Source organism: Lucilia sericata, unplaced genomic scaffold, assembly GCF_015586225.1.
Source record: "Lucilia sericata isolate MDLA Ls3-8-SP2 unplaced genomic scaffold, ASM1558622v1 Contig001260F_arrow, whole genome shotgun sequence".
Classification (NCBI taxonomy): Eukaryota; Metazoa; Arthropoda; class Insecta; order Diptera; family Calliphoridae; genus Lucilia; species Lucilia sericata.
In genome coordinates this window covers 113,266-129,446 of record NW_023995213.1, presented here as the reverse complement: position 1 = coordinate 129,446, position 16,181 = coordinate 113,266, and the positions used below count along the sequence as shown (strand labels likewise).

At 33.4% G+C, this 16,181-nt stretch overlaps 1 protein-coding gene across 1 annotated transcript in view; it reads left to right on the top strand.

The window, feature by feature from the left end:
- The first annotated feature begins 2,945 nt into the window (after window positions 1–2,945).
- LOC119610665 (high mobility group protein Z) overlaps window positions 2,946–16,181 on the top strand; it is a 33,856-nt gene continuing 20,620 nt past the window's right edge. The window contains exon 1 of the mRNA XM_037965983.1: window positions 2,946–3,341. The gene's annotated coding sequence lies outside the window, so the exon portion shown is untranslated. The remainder of the gene's footprint in view (window positions 3,342–16,181) is intronic.

The following is a 16,181-nucleotide window of genomic DNA, read 5'->3' as shown; positions in this document are numbered from 1 at the left end:
GCATTTCCTTCTCGGTCTGCTCCCTCATTAACTGCTGCCCCTTTTACGAATAATTTACGCTCTTCGTCTGTCGTTAGTCGGTAGTTTAAACAGTTTGTTGCTCTTGCAATACAACTTGTTATTTGTTCTAATGATGACAATCATAATAATGAGGTTCATATTTATGATAATTATGATTACAATGATAATGAAGATGTTGTTGTTACTGTTTATTGTCACGAAATGATAACTGACCAATATACTGACAGACAGACACATGAACTGACTTTTTTTTATACGTTTGTAAGTAAATAAAACTCATTTTTAAAAAAATATTATTTTTTTTTAATTTTTAATTTTCTCATATTTCTTCTAAGTAGTTGCTGTTATAGGAGATTAGTAGCCGCCAACAAACAACAACTTTGTTGGAGTAACCATTTGCATTCGTGTGTACTTTTATTTAAAGCGTAGAACGTTTAAATGATTTTTTGATAATAACAGCAGCAACAACAACAACAAGTATAATGATGATAATGATGTTCCGGAATGTTGAAAATAAGAAGTGTAGCAAGTGTAAGAATAATTTATACTTTAGTTTAATTGAATAGGGTAAACTGGGAAGAATACACATATCTACAAGGGACATCGATACCAACATTGTAACAAAAGTCGATCCATTGTCCCGTTGCGGAACGATTGACCATCTTCAGACTATTTCTGAATAACAAACACACCGAATTACTGTTGTTTTGGCAACCAGCATCAATACTCCCTTGACTCATTATACATCCTGTTCGTGTGATATCAACTCATTCTCAACATATACTTAGTTCTTCAGTCACTACTCTGTTGAATCGGCAACAGCACAGGGATCTTATTCCAAAATATTAATGCCGCAAGACTTAGACTTTAAACCAACACGATTTCGGTTTCATTCATTCTGTATTGGCTTGCCAATAACCTACTGGTTGCACCTCTATACCCGTATAGAGGTATAACTTCAAAATGAGATTGGTCCACCAAGGTAACAAGCCGCAGGGGCAACACCTAGAGACATGAACTCGGAGTGATTATCGTGAAAACCAGTTTTGTCGGCCTTAATCTACGTTGGTCTTTTTCTACCACAGTGCTAGCTAGAGTCAAATCACCAACGCTCCCTTTTGAACCCTAAGAAACATTCAGGAGACAATTTTTTTGTACATGGCAGATACTGGAGCTCTTAAGGTACTTATCTGATTGTTGACCATCGCAGACACATTGCTTCTTGTCCGGTAATCTTCGGACGCTAGCAGAAGTCACAATACTGCAGGAATCGCCTCTATTGATTCGGCAATAGATCCTAGAGATGTATTTGGTAGACGGAAGTACAGTATCCATCATTAAGCCAAGACTTTATTCATACTCACAGGCGAATCCTACAGGCCCAACGGACTTCTACAATACGTAGTCAAAGACTTCAACAAATAGTCAAGAAGTCTAGTGACTCTTTCAGTTTATAGTCCCGGCAGACTAGAGGTTTAAAAATAAGGGTGGGTCCGAAATATTGACTTCACCGTCTTTTAACCAACACGCTCTCTCTCCCCCAATCAACAGCCGGTTACAGAACGAATGCTACAGCCCTAACGGACTCCTATAGTACCAGATTATATGGTTTTTTGGTCAGTCCCCTAGTCAGAGACTCTAAGAAATAGCCAAGGAGTCTAATGACTCCTATAGTTAACAGTCCCGCAAACTAGGGGTTCAATTCTTCGAAATTGCAATAATGCCAATATGAGGGTGGGTCCGAAACACTCTCTTCTCAATCAGAAGCGGGTTACGGGACGGTTCCTACAAGACCAAGGGACTCTTGTAGTACCAGATTATATAGTTCTCTAGGACAAGTCCAACGGGCTACTGTAGTACCATATTATATGTATGGTTCCCCGGTAATGCAATTATACCAAAATATGGGTGGGTCACCCAGATAATATGCCCCGGGGGGACTCCTAGACAAAATATTGACTTCACAGTCTTTTAACCAACACTCTCTTCTCAATCAAAAGCGGGTTACGGGACGGTTCCTACAAGACCAACGGACTCTTGTAGTACCAGATTATATAGTTCTCTGGTCAGACTACAAGGAATGACCATGGAGTCTACTGTCCCGGCAGTCTAGAGGTACCGGTAGCATCTATTTTGCCCGGAAATAGAATTATACTACAATGTGGGTGTGTCATTCAGATAACATACCCCGGCAATACTCCCAGACAAATATTTGGTAGCCCGAAATACTTTACTAACACGAATTGGTTTTCCATTCCAACCATTATGACATTCCCGAAGGGACCTTACTAATAAACTGAAGAATATCCTATAAATAACTGGTTGGCTGATATCAGCTGATCAGCACTAAAGGGGGGAAGGACGAAATGAAACATAAAGTAAATAAAACTGAGGGGTACATGAGGCCAAACCTGTGGCCATATTCCGATGGCCGGTAGTATAGCTGTTATTGTATGACTTGTCCAAAAGGTTGACTTGGTTGAATGCTTAAGCAAAAGTTGTTGTAGTTTCGACTTTTTATATGGTAACAGCAGCAACAACAACATAATGCCAACTACTTAGTAATATGTATGTAAGTTGGACGACAAGGTTTAAATGGAAAAAAAAAGGAGAATATAAATACTCAACAACAACAACAACAACGTCATCATCAACATCATCCTCATCAACACCACCATCATTAACATTATCATGAACAATATATTGTTGTTGACGTTGTTATTGTTGTCGTCGTCATGCATACGATACTTTGAAATCATACGAAAAAAAAGCACATTTTTGTTTGTTTGTTGCTGTTTTTGTTTTTTTGTTTTTTATTGAGTCGTTTTTCGTATTTTTGCTGTTGTATAGATAGATATATGTATGTATGTATGTATATAGTAGAGGCGATTTTATACTAATACTACTGACGGCTACTGAGACACAAAATAATGTAACGAACCAAACAGCCAACAACGAACACAGCTCAACTGAACTGAACTGAACGAATTGTATAGAAAAAATTTTTGCAGTAGAAATTTCAACCGTTTGCCAGAGCTTCAGCAAATGAATATTTTTCATACTGTTGTGAAACGTACGTAGTACTAGTACCATAGATACTACGAGCTTAACTAAGAAAAAAAATCTCCGAACGACTGTTAGTTGTCTCGGTGTTAGTGTAATTGTGAGAGTAGCAAGCAAAAACAACAAACAATAAAGCAAATCATAATAAACAAAAATTGAAAATCCTCTAAAGAAATTTTATTTAAGTGTTCAAACGCAAAAAAAAAGTACTTTTTGAGCCTGAATTTAGATAAAAAATTCAGCTAATATTAATACAGGTAAGTGAAATATGTTCCACTAGAAGTTAACTATTAACACTTGTAATATTTTATTTTTAAAACCTTATAAAAATCCGGAAAGTTTTAGGGCAAAAAAAATTGCTTTTAAAATTTTGAAATTTTTGAAAAAAATATTTGTGTGTGACGTTTATAGAGAGTCGTATGGAAAGAAATTTTTGTTGTTGTTAAAAGTATTGCCACTTTTTATAGCTACTAAAAGGTAAATTTGCGCGCGCTTTTTCTTCCTTAAGTGGGAGTTTTTAAGAAGGGTTTTTCTTGTTAGTTCTAGTGATTAAAATTAAATATTTAATTAACTAATAAACAAGTGTAATTGTTAATTAGGACTAAAACTGTACTGTACTGGTTTCAACTGAGAAAATAAAATTATTTGTCAGTGTTTTTCTTTCTTTACTACATAAAATTGTATGTATTGAGTGTATTTTTTTTTTGCCATATTGAATTGTACCGAAAAAAACACAATTTTTTATTAAAAAAAAAAATCACAATTTTTTTCGTACGTAGGAGAGTATAAAAAAACCCCCCAAAAAAAAAAAACAAAAGCAACAACAGCATTAAAATAATAATAACAATACAGTGTCAGGCCAAATGAAGACAGTGATTATTTAATGACCCAACTAGTAGACATCACTTAATATTGACAAACAACAACAACAACAATATCCTTTAGCAGTTACCTTTATAATTATATGTTTAAATTTCTTTTCAATACTATTAATAAAACGCCTTTTTATATAAAAAAAACAAAACATTTGTTTTGCGGTTTTACATGATATCTGAAATTTAAATTTTTCAGTTAATCGCAAAAAAAAACAAGAAAACCCAACAGCAACCAACACACACACTCCTTAGTATCATTTCATTCCCATTGAATTCGTTTGTTTGTTAGTTAGTTGAGTAACTGTTTAACTGACTGACTGACTAAGTAACAAACAAACTGTTTTATATTTTCTTATACGAAAATATACTTAAGTAGGCTATACACTGAAAGCCATACAGTAGTGGCTAATATCCATTTTTTTTAGCAAAAAACCTCCCCTTCACTTCCCTAACAAACTTTAGCTAAAACTTTGTTTCATAAACCTTACTCTTTACATTTCACCCCCTTCTCCTATATATATTTTTTATTTTATTTCTTTTTCCACCACCATACCTATTCTTGTTGGCCTTTACTGTATTTTAGTATTAATCGTTGTTTCGCTATACAAAACCAGGCCATATAAATGCTCTTCTCTTTGTACTACTCTTACACTAATGGCGAACATACTAATTAAAGCCTCCTAAAAATATAAAAAAATCAATTTAAATTGTTATTTTTTAAATTTTTAATAATTTTTTTTTTACATTTATAAGCCAAAAAATAATTGTTTTTGTTTTATTTTCCCCCAAAACTATTGAAAAATTCATTATAATATCTAATGTTTTCATTCTTGTTAGCCTTTAGTGTATTTTAGTATAAAAAGTTGTTTTGCTCAATGTTGTTGATGCCATACAATCGTTCTCATTTACGTATTAAAGCTACAGTGTGTGATAAAAGTAAAAATACCTTATAGCAATATAAAGATTTCTGCGTAGTAGATACATAAATAGCTTTATACTTGAAAACAAATTATTTACTTAGCACTTACATATACACATTTTATAAAGGTAATAAATATACAGTGCAGCTCAAAAAATAATATACTTTTATAAAAAAAAAAAAAATAATTAATAAATGAACTTAAAAAAATTACAATTGAATTTATTACAAAATTATTATTTGTTTGGAATAATTTATACTGATGTATTTCCTAATTCCCGATAATTTGGGAAGACCAGTTCTAGTGCAGTTCTAGTTCAGTTCTAGTTCAGTTCTAGTTCAGTTCTAGTTCAGTTCTAGTTCAGTTCTAGTTCAGTTCTGGTTCAGTTCTAGTTCAGTTCTAGTTCAGTTCTAGTTCAGTTCTAGTTCAGTTCTAGTTCAGTTCTAGTTCAGTTCTAGTTCAGTTCTAGTTCAGTTCTAGTTCAGTTCTAGTTCAGTTCTAATTCAGTTCAAGTTCAGTTCTTTTTCAGTTCTAGTTTAGTACTAGTTCAGTTCTAGTTCAGTTCTAGTTCAGTTCTAGTTCAGTTCTAGTTCAGTTCTAGTTCAGTTCTAGTTCAGTTCTAGTTCAGTCTAGTTCAGTTCTAGTTCAGTTCTAGTTCAGTTCTAGTTCAGTTCTAGTTCAGTTCTAGTTCCGTTCTAGTTCAGTTCTAGCTTAGTACTAGTTCAGTTCTAGTTCAGTTCTAGTTCAGTTCTAGTTCAGTTCTAGTTCAGTTCTAGTTCAGTTCTAGTTCAGTTCTAGTTCAGTTCTAGTTCAGTTCTAGTTCAGTTCTAGTTCAGTTCTAGTTCTAGTTCAGTTCTAGTTCTATTCTAGTTCAGTTCTAGTTCTGTTCTAGTTCTGTTCTAGTTCTGTTCTAGTTCTGTTCTAGTTCTGTTCTAGTTCTGTTCTAGTTCTGTTCTAGTTCTGTTCTAGTTCTGTTCTAGTTCTGTTCTAGTTCTGTTCTAGTTCTGTTCTAGTTCTGTTCTAGTTCTGTTCTAGTTCTGTTCTAGTTCTGTTCTAGTTCTGTTCTAGTTCTGTTCTAGTTTTGTTCTAGTTTTGTTCTAGTTCTGTTCTAGTTCAGTTCTAGTTCAGTTCTAGTTCAGTTCTAGTTCAGTTCTAGTTCAGTTCTAGTTCAGTTCTAGTTCAGTTCTAGTTCCGTTCTAGTTCAGTTCTAGTTCAGTTCTAGCTTAGTACTAGTTCAGTTCTAGTTCAGTTCTAGTTCAGTTCTAGTTCAGTTCTAGTTCAGTTCTAGTTCAGTTCTAGTTCAGTTCTAGTTCAGTTCTAGTTCAGTTCTAGTTCAGTTCTAGTTCAGTTCTAGTTCAGTTCTAGTTCAGTTCTAGTTCAGTTCTAGTTCAGTTCTAGTTCAGTTCTAGTTCAGTTCTAGTTCAGTTCTAGTTCAGTTCTAGTTCAGTTCTAGTTCAGTTCTAGTTCAGTTCTAGTTCTAGTTCTGTTCTAGTTCTGTTCTAGTTCTGTTCTAGTTCTGTTCTAGTTCTGTTCTAGTTCTGTTCTAGTTCTAGTTCTGTTCTAGTTCTGTTCAAGTTCTGTTCTAGTTCTGTTCTAGTTCTGTTCTAGTTCTGTTCTAGTTCTGTTCTAGTTCTGTTCTAGTTTTGTTTTAGTTCTGTTCTAGTTCTGTTATAGTTTTGTTCTAGTTTTGTTCTAGTTCTGTTCTAGTTCTATTCTAGTTCTATTCTAGTTCTCTTCTAGTTCAGGTCTAGTACATAACTAGATAACATCTAAGGTCAGACTTATTTCAGTGCTGAATGTGTTCTATAATTCTAAATGCATAGTTTTTCCCAGAATATAATTCACTTCAAATATCCGTTAAAATAAATGTAACAATTAGTTTCTAATTAAATTTTGCATTCAATCCCAAGATACGTTTTATTGATACATCTAAATCAGTGGTCGGCTCAAAGATTTTCAAAAGCAAAAAAGCTTTAAATGAAGAGACCAGAAGATTTTGTTTAAATTTAATAAGTTTCTAATTAAATTTTTTTATATAAACATCGAATTGCATTTGGTTCTAGGGAGCCGACCGCTGAGTTAATAATATTACAATTTTAAAGAGGTGAAACTCTATAACTAACTCTAAGTCTCAAAAAACTCTCTAATGTGAAGCCCAAAGAACAAGAAGTAATGAAAAATATTACATTAAATTAAATCCAAAATACATATGTATTTCGTCCGGTATCGGTCGGAAAAAAACGGTTTCATATAAATTAGCAAAAGTGCGCTTCAAATGAAAGTAAAATTAATGGAAAATGTGTAAGTAGAAGTTGTTGCTGATTGTTGTTGCTTATTTTTAAAAATGTATATGTAACTTGAAAGCCTATCAATGTTCTTGCCTCAGGCACAGTAGATGTTGAACTTTAACTATTCGTCAAAAATTAAACTTGATTTATTTCGGATAGTGTCTAAAAGAAGTGTACTTTCAACACCTAAAACAATCCCGAGTTAAAGGGAAAAGTAGCTTTAATAAAAACGTTTATTACTAGAAACGCCTCTATACCAAAGGAAAGCAAGCATGTATTTGATCTTCGACCCTGTGCCAGAATGGATTAGACATAGGCAATCGTATAATTGTACAGTTTAATCAGTTCTGCAAGTTTTTAAAACAGTTCAACCCTTGAAATATTTTACAATTTGAGGTATTTTTAAGACTTTTTTGGATTTTTTATTAAGGGTGCAAATTTGTATTTTGGAATACTTATTAATCTACTTTTTAAACATTTAAGTAGCAAAAGCTTTTGATCAGGTCAATGATTGAAATGTTTCTCGTTTGGGTTGATAATTTATAAAGTGTGTTTGGTACCAGAACAGAAAAAAGTATGGGATCAATAGTTGAAAGGGTTGCTACTAATATTACTATTAACCTTAGTTTAATGTATTAAATATTGATGTAAATCGTTGTTAATCGGTTCTTCAATTCTATAGCACGTTATGTTTAGTCGTCTCAACTAATCTTTACTCTACTTAAACGGAACTGATTGTAGGTATTCATCTCGTTTAGTCATATTTTCTTTAATTACTGATGAAAAAATCAACACTTTTGATTGTCACCACAATAAATTTCTAACATGAATCTGTTATCATCTTGTGATTTATAACCAAGAGAGAACTCTACTTCCCAAAATTGCTAAAATTTTCTTATAAAAGAAGCAACAGGTGGATTTAATACTGTAAATAAAACGAACCATATACAACAGTTGGTAAAAAATTGACGAAAAATTTAACAAAAATTACACTAATCAAAAATATTTTTAAAAATTTGTTTTAACATTCAACACCCTTTTACAATTTTTTCAAAAAATCTCCCAATATTTAATAAAAATTTACAAACTTAAAATAATCTACAGAATTTCTTTGATTAAAAGTAATTTATTCCAAAAATGCTAATCAAAACAAAAATACATTCATATATTTTCATATAAAAATATTCTTAATATTAACACATTAAATAATTTCATTGTTAGACAAACGGATCTAAGTATATGAATGACTAAATATATATATAATACTACTTACGAGTAGTACTTTTACTCGCAACCTAGTACTCTGGTTTGGATGGATGTACCTCTAACTACAACCTACATGGTTGTAGTTCATATAAACACAACAATAACAATAATAATAACAACAACAGTGTGCCCCAATACATCTTATGGATGGATATGAGTAAAAACATTCGCACACATTCAGTATTTCTTCATTCATTCAGATTTTCAACTATGAACGCCAGACTAAATTGCACGTGACTAGCAGGCACACAATTTAACCCGACCAACGACGATGTTGGTGATGATGTTGATGACGACGACCAGCTATGAAAAACAAGATGTCAATATATAGAATATTTAGTTTGTTGCGATATTTAATTTGTAGGACGTTTTTGTTTGGGTGTTTTAAGGCGAAGTTTTTTTTTTAGGATTCGATTTTCTTGTGACCTTGAGGAATTGGTAGAAAGTTAATGGGTTCTTATAGGGTCGAGAGCCGTGTATAGTTTTGAATTTGGACTGATTTGTTAAACTAGACTATGGACTACTTTATTGACTGGTATATGGAATAGTCTAATGACTAATATATTGTCTAGTCCATGGACTAGTCTATTGTCTAGTCCATGAACTAGTTTATTGTCTAGCCTATGGACTAGTCTATTGCCTAGCCTATGGACTAGTCTATTGTGTAGTGTATGAACTAGTTTATTGTCTAGCCTATGGACTAGTCCATTGTGTAGTCTACGAACTAGTCTATTGTGTAGTTAATGGACTAGTCTATTGCCTAGCCTATGGACTAGTCTATTGTGTAGTCTATGAACTAGTCTATTGTATAGTCTATGGACCAGTCTATTGAATATTCTATGGACTAGTCTATTGTATAGTCTATGGATAAGTCCATTGTTTAGTCTATGGACTAGTCTATTGTGTAGTCTATGAACTAGTCTATTGTGTAGTCTATGGACTAGTCTATTGTCTAGTCTATGGACTAGTATATTGTCTAGTCCATGGATTAGTCTATTAGCTAGACTATGAACTAGTCTATTGTCTAGTCCATGGACTAGTCTGTTGTCTAGTCTATGGACTAGTCTATTGTCTAGTCTATTGTCTAGTATATGGACTAGTCTATTGTGTAGTCTATGGACTAGTCTATTGTCTATTCTATGGACTAGTCTATTGTATAGTCTATGGTTAAGTCCATGGTTTACTCTATGGGATAGTCTGTTGTGTAGTCTATGGACTAGTCTACTGTCTAGTCCATGGACTAGTTTATTGTCTAGTCTATATACTAGTCTATTGTCTAGTCTATGGACTAGTCTATTGTGTAGTCTATGGACTAGTCTATTGTGTAGTCTATGGTTAAGTCCATGGTCTAGTCTATGGACTAGTCTATTGTGTAGTCTATGGACTAGTCTATTGTAGACCATGGACTAGACAATATACTAGTCCATGGACTAGACAATATACTAGTCCATGGACTAGTTTATTGTCTAGTCTATAAATTAGCCTATTGATTATTCTAATGACTAGTCAAATGTATAGTCCATTGTCTAGTCTAAGGACTAGTCTATGTACTAGTCTATTGTGTAGTCTATGGGCTGCTCTATTGTCTATTCTATGGAATAGTCTATTGTCTAGTCTATGGACTAGTCCATTGTCTAGTCTATTGTATAGTCTATGGACTAGTCCATTGTCTAGTCTATTGTTTAGTCTATGGACTAGTCAATGGACTAGTTTATTGTCTACTCTATGCACTTGTCTATTGTCTAGTCTATGGACTAGTCTATTGTCTAGCCTATGGACTAATCTATTGTGTAGTCTATGGACTAGTCTATTGTTTAGTTTATGGACTAGTTCATTGTCTAGTTTATGGACTAGTCTATTGTCTAGTCTAAATACTAGCCTATTGTCTAGTCTATAGTCTGTTCTATTAACTAGTCTATTCACTAGTTTATGGACCAGACTATGGACTATACAATGGAAAACAAAATGTCTTTCATCTCACAAAAAAATCATAAAAATCTTTATATTTTGCAAAATCTTTTAAAATTTTACAAAAAATCTATACAGCTTTCTTTACAACACCATTCTTCTTAATATTTTATTGATTTCCAAAGAAAAAACCCAAAAATGCGCAATTTATTGGCCCAAGATGTACTTAATTAACTAACCTCTACTGTAGTCTTATGTATTCTCATATAAAATTGAACATTTGTTGAATAAACTGTAGCTGTACTTCGTATGCGCCATACTAAGCAATTAACAATCAAGGGCAACAACATGAGAACAGCTGATAAATAATAAAAAAAAATTCTTATTTGTGGAAATTTTGCTTAAATTTTTAAATAATATTAAATTTTAATTCAATTACAAACTAAATTAACAAATTTCATTAGAAATCTATTGAGTAAACAATTTTTAACAAGCTATACTTAATCATAAATTTCTACTGTACTCTGTAGTACTTAACTATGAGAGCTGTATACTCTTAGTACAAAAGAGTTTGTATACATAACAGCTACAGTCGTAACGGCAAATAAGTACAGCCTGCTGGCGAAATTTTAATAATATATTAGGGTTTTATTGGGGTTTTATAGGGGTTTTGTTAATGATATAGCAATATTTTAAAAAATTATAAAACTTTTTTATTAATTTTATAAAGAAATGTGAATATTTTAAGTAAAATCAGGTGTATTTTGAATTATCATAGACTGTTTCTGTGGGTTTTTATTCATAAGTATTAGAGACGAACGAATATTTTTTTCACTTGATGATTTTCTGTGTTCTGCTTTTTCGTTCATATTCAAAAGTATACGAGTACTGGCTCTGCCTGTATAGAGTGTGTGTATGTTTGGTTTTTTTTTGCTGTATATTTTTCTCATACATTTTATTTTGTACTGAGTTTTGTTATAATATCATGGCGTCGTACGTACGTACGTACGTACGTCGAATATACCAAGATAGAGCTGGCTGGCTGGCTGCTGCTTTTTGAAAAAATTTTTTTTGCTTTAATACTGCGTACGAACATGTCTGTATGTATATACAGTTAAATACAAACATACATAGATGTATAAAAATTTTGTTCGTTCATTTACTCGTTTAGCTCGTATTAATACAACAAACACACCAACGAAACGAAACCAATGCAAAGCCAAAGCAAAATTCATACCAACTCACAGGCATACCATACCATACCCATGCCTTGCTAATGCCATCATAATCTCCCTTCGCTACTCTCTTTAAACCCCCGTTATCTATAACCGGACTCTCATACTAAATGACTGAAAGTATCTCTGACTCTGTTTCTGTATACTAGTGGTGCCTGTAAGTATGTAGACGAGTAAACAACAAACAAACAACGTTCGCCTCTATACGTACGCTCGTATACAATATTCTTCATTCGCCTCGTAATATGGTTTTGCTTTAGTACAGCCAGTACAAAATTTTCTACTATTGAGTTGTTTTTCGTTTACGTTTCCTTCCTCCTCTCTTTACACCGTTTGGCTCTTGCTTTTAGTTTCAGTATATTGTACTGGCGCAGTGTTTTTTCTTTCCTACTCGTGCGTGTGTTTGTTCAATATTTGTACTCACATACATAACTCTATATAAATTTGCCTTCTTCTTTTTCTACCTCTTATACATACTAACATGTACGAGAAGTTTGCTGCTGCTGTTGTTGCTGTTGTTTTTAACTGACAGTATGGTATCTTTTCGTTTATTCGTTTGCTACAAACGAATTGTATAAATACAACAACAAAAAATACACTAGTACTACCATGTATTTTACTAGTATGGTTATGCTTTGCTTTACTCTGCCTGCCCACCACAGCCAACCAGCCAGCCAGCCATCAACATCATCAACGCCATCAACAACATGAGCCATGACAAACAAACAACCTCATCCTTATCAATGTTGGCTGTTTGTTTGGTTGGTTGCTTGATATTGCCAGAAAGACCATTCTGGGGACATATTTTTGTATAATATTATGAAAATTATTGAAAATATACATTGTTTTTATCACAACATTTCAACATACATAGCTGACCTTACAGTTGTCCAACTGGTCACTTACTTTGTCATGAAAGTACTTCCTTAAACCACAACATCTATTAACAAACAAGTGAACATAAGAAATGACCACAATTGGTGTCCAAATGGTTGTCTTGTTAGTCTATAACATATTGTTGAAATCATATACTGACAGTTGCCTAGAAGACATCTCTTGATCTTCTTAACCTCACCACCTCATTGACATATACTTCCCAAAAGCTTCTTAATACCTAATCACGATTGCTACCAAAGCTGCTATTCATGTTTTGACTTCATATCTGATACTATAGTAAATCCTTTTATGACAATTTTAAATTAAATCACAAACACCATACAAATACTCCTCACGTTTCAGTTCCACAATTAATTGTTCAGTTCTATTGAGATTTCTATTAAAGTCAAATGTCGCAGGATTTTATATGAAGTCTTCTTCCTAGAAGTTTTCTAAAGATAAGGGATCAAACTGCGATATTAGATATCGATCCAAATCTCCATTTGAGTTCTATTGGGATTTTTTATGATGTTGAAAATTGCCTCCCAGGACTTTATAGGTAACCTTTTCTTCCTAGAAGTCCTCTAACTCTGCGGCATCACTATTCATATACAGTTAACTTTCCATTCTTTAACCAAAACCCGGCTTTAAGAATATTAATAAATCTCAATTGGAGTTCCATTGAGCTTACTATCGAAGTCGAATGTCGCAATTTGCTCACAGGACTTTTTACGAAGTCATCTTCCTAGAAGTTTTCTAATGATAAGTATACTTTACTTTAAAATGTCCATTCTCTAACCAAACCCCGACTTTATATGCACTTTTAAAACAGTCGATATAGTTTGATGTGTCCATAAGAATTCAATTTCCGTTTTCTCTCATATGTACAATTTGCTCCCCGGACTCTATACAAAGTCTTCTTTTGGAAGTTATCTAAGGATAAGGAGTCAAACTTCGATTAATATCGGATGCCGTTATCTCCATTTGAATCTGTTAAGATGACGAATGTCGCAATTCAACCCTAGGAGTTTATAAGAATGTTCTTCTTTCTAGAAGTTCTTATATCCGTATATTGTCAAATTTGAGATTTCTACCGAATGTCGCAATGTGCCCACCGCACTTTATAAAGTCTTCTTCCTAGAAATTTTCTAAAAATAAGGAGTTTGACCCCGCTGTATCCGATATCAATCAAAATCTTCATTTGAATTTGTTAAGATGACGAATGTCACAACTCGGCCCTAAGATTTTATAATGTTCTTCTTCCTAGAAGTCCTCATATACAAATTGTCAAATTTCCATTGCCCTAGACTTATTACGAAGTTCTCTAAGGATAATGTCAAACTGCGGCATTCGATATCCACCAAAACCTACATATATTTCAATTCGTTTGGGATTTCTATCACAGTTCTTCTATCTAGAAGTTCTCTCATTCATATATGTACTACTACTAGACTATAGACTAGACTATAGACAAGACTATAGACTAGACTATAGACTAGACTATAGACTAGACTATAGACTAGACTATAGACTAGACTATAGACTAGACTATAGACTAGACTATAGACTAGACTATAGACTAGACTATAGACTAGACTATAGACTAGACTATAGACTAGACTATAGACTATAGACTAGACAATAGACTAGACTATAGACTAGACTATAGACTAGACTATAGACTAGACTATAGACTAGACTATAGACTAGACTATAAACTAGACTATAGACTAGACTATAGACTAGACTATAGACTAGACTATAGACTAGACTATAGACTAGACTATAGACTAGACTATAGACTAGACTATAGACTAGACTATAGACTAGACTATAGACTAGACTATAGACTAGACTATAGACTAGACTATAGACTAGACTATAGACTAGACTATAGACTAGACTATAGACTAGACTATAGACTAGACTATAGACTAGACTATAGACTAGACTATAGACTAGACTATAGACTAGACTATAGACTAGACTATAGACTAGACTATAGACTAGACTATAGACTAGACTATAGACTAGACTATAGCCTAGACTATAGACTAGACTATAGACTATACTATAGACTAGACTATAGACTAGACTATAGACTAGACTATAGACTAGACTATAGACTAGACTATAGACTAGACTATAGACTAGACTATAGACTAGACTATAGACTAGACTATAGACTAGACTATAGACTAGACTATAGACTAGACTATAGACTAGACTATAGACTAGACTATAGACTAGACTATAGACTAGACTATAGACTAGACTATAGACTAGACTATAGACTAGACTATAGACTAGACTATAGACTAGACTGTAGACTAGACTATAGACTAGACTATAGACTAGACTATAGACTAGACTGTAGACTAGACTATAGACTAGACTATAGACTAGACTATAGACTAGACTATAGACTAGACTAGACTATAGACTAGACTATAGACTAGACTAGACTATAGACTAGACTATGGACTAGACTAGACTATAGACTAGACTATAGACTAGACTAGACTATAGACTAGACTATAGACTAGACTAGACTATAGACTAGACTATAGACTAGACTAGACTATAGACTAGACTAGACTATAGACTAGACTATAGACTAGACTATAGACTAGACTATAGACTAGACTATAGACTAGACTATAGACTAGACTATAGACTAGACTATAGACTAGACTATAGACTAGACTATAGACTAGACTATAGACTAGACTATAGACTGGACTATAGACTAGACTATAGACTAGACTATAGACTAGACTATAGACTAGACTAGACTAGTAGACTAGACTATAGACTAGACTATAGACTAGACTATAGACTAGACTATAGACTAGACTATAGACTAGACTATAGACTAGACTATAGACTAGACTATAGACTAGACTATAGACTAGACTATAGACTAGACTATAGACTAGACTATAGACTAGACTATAGACTAGACTATAGACTAGACTATAGACTAGACTATAGACTAGACTATAGACTAGACTAGACTATAGACTAGACTATAGACTAGACTATAGACTAGACTATAGACTAGACTATAGACTAGACTATAGACTAGACTATAGACTAGACTATAGACTAGACTAGACTATAGACTAGACTATAGACTAGACTATAGACTAGACTATAGACTAGACTATAGACTAGACTATAGACTAGACTATAGACTAGACTAGACTAGACTAGACTAGACTAGACTAGACTAGACTATAGACTAGACTATAGACTAGACTATAGACTAGACTATAGACTAGACTATAGACTAGACTATAGACTAGACTATAGACTAGACTATAGACTAGACTATAGACTAGTCTTAAGACTTAAGTGGAAAAGCTGCTATTTGGGCTTGTGGAAACAAGGCTATAGAGGAAATTTCAGAACACGAAGAAGACGGTTTTATTAGAGCTAAAATAGGAGGCATCCATATCTACAGCTGCTATGCTCCTCCAAGCTCAACAATTGTGCAATTCCAACTGATGTTAGACCATCTGCTAAGGGACTCAGATCATCATAACCCAAAAATTATAGCTGGCGATTTCAACGCGTGGGCTGTTGAATGGGGAAGCCAAAGAACCAACACCCGAGGAAGCATTCTACTCGAAGCCTTTTCGGGACGAAACCTAGTGCTAGCCAATAATGGTAATACACCGACATTTATCGCTAGAGAAAGAAATTCAATTGTGGATTTGACATTTA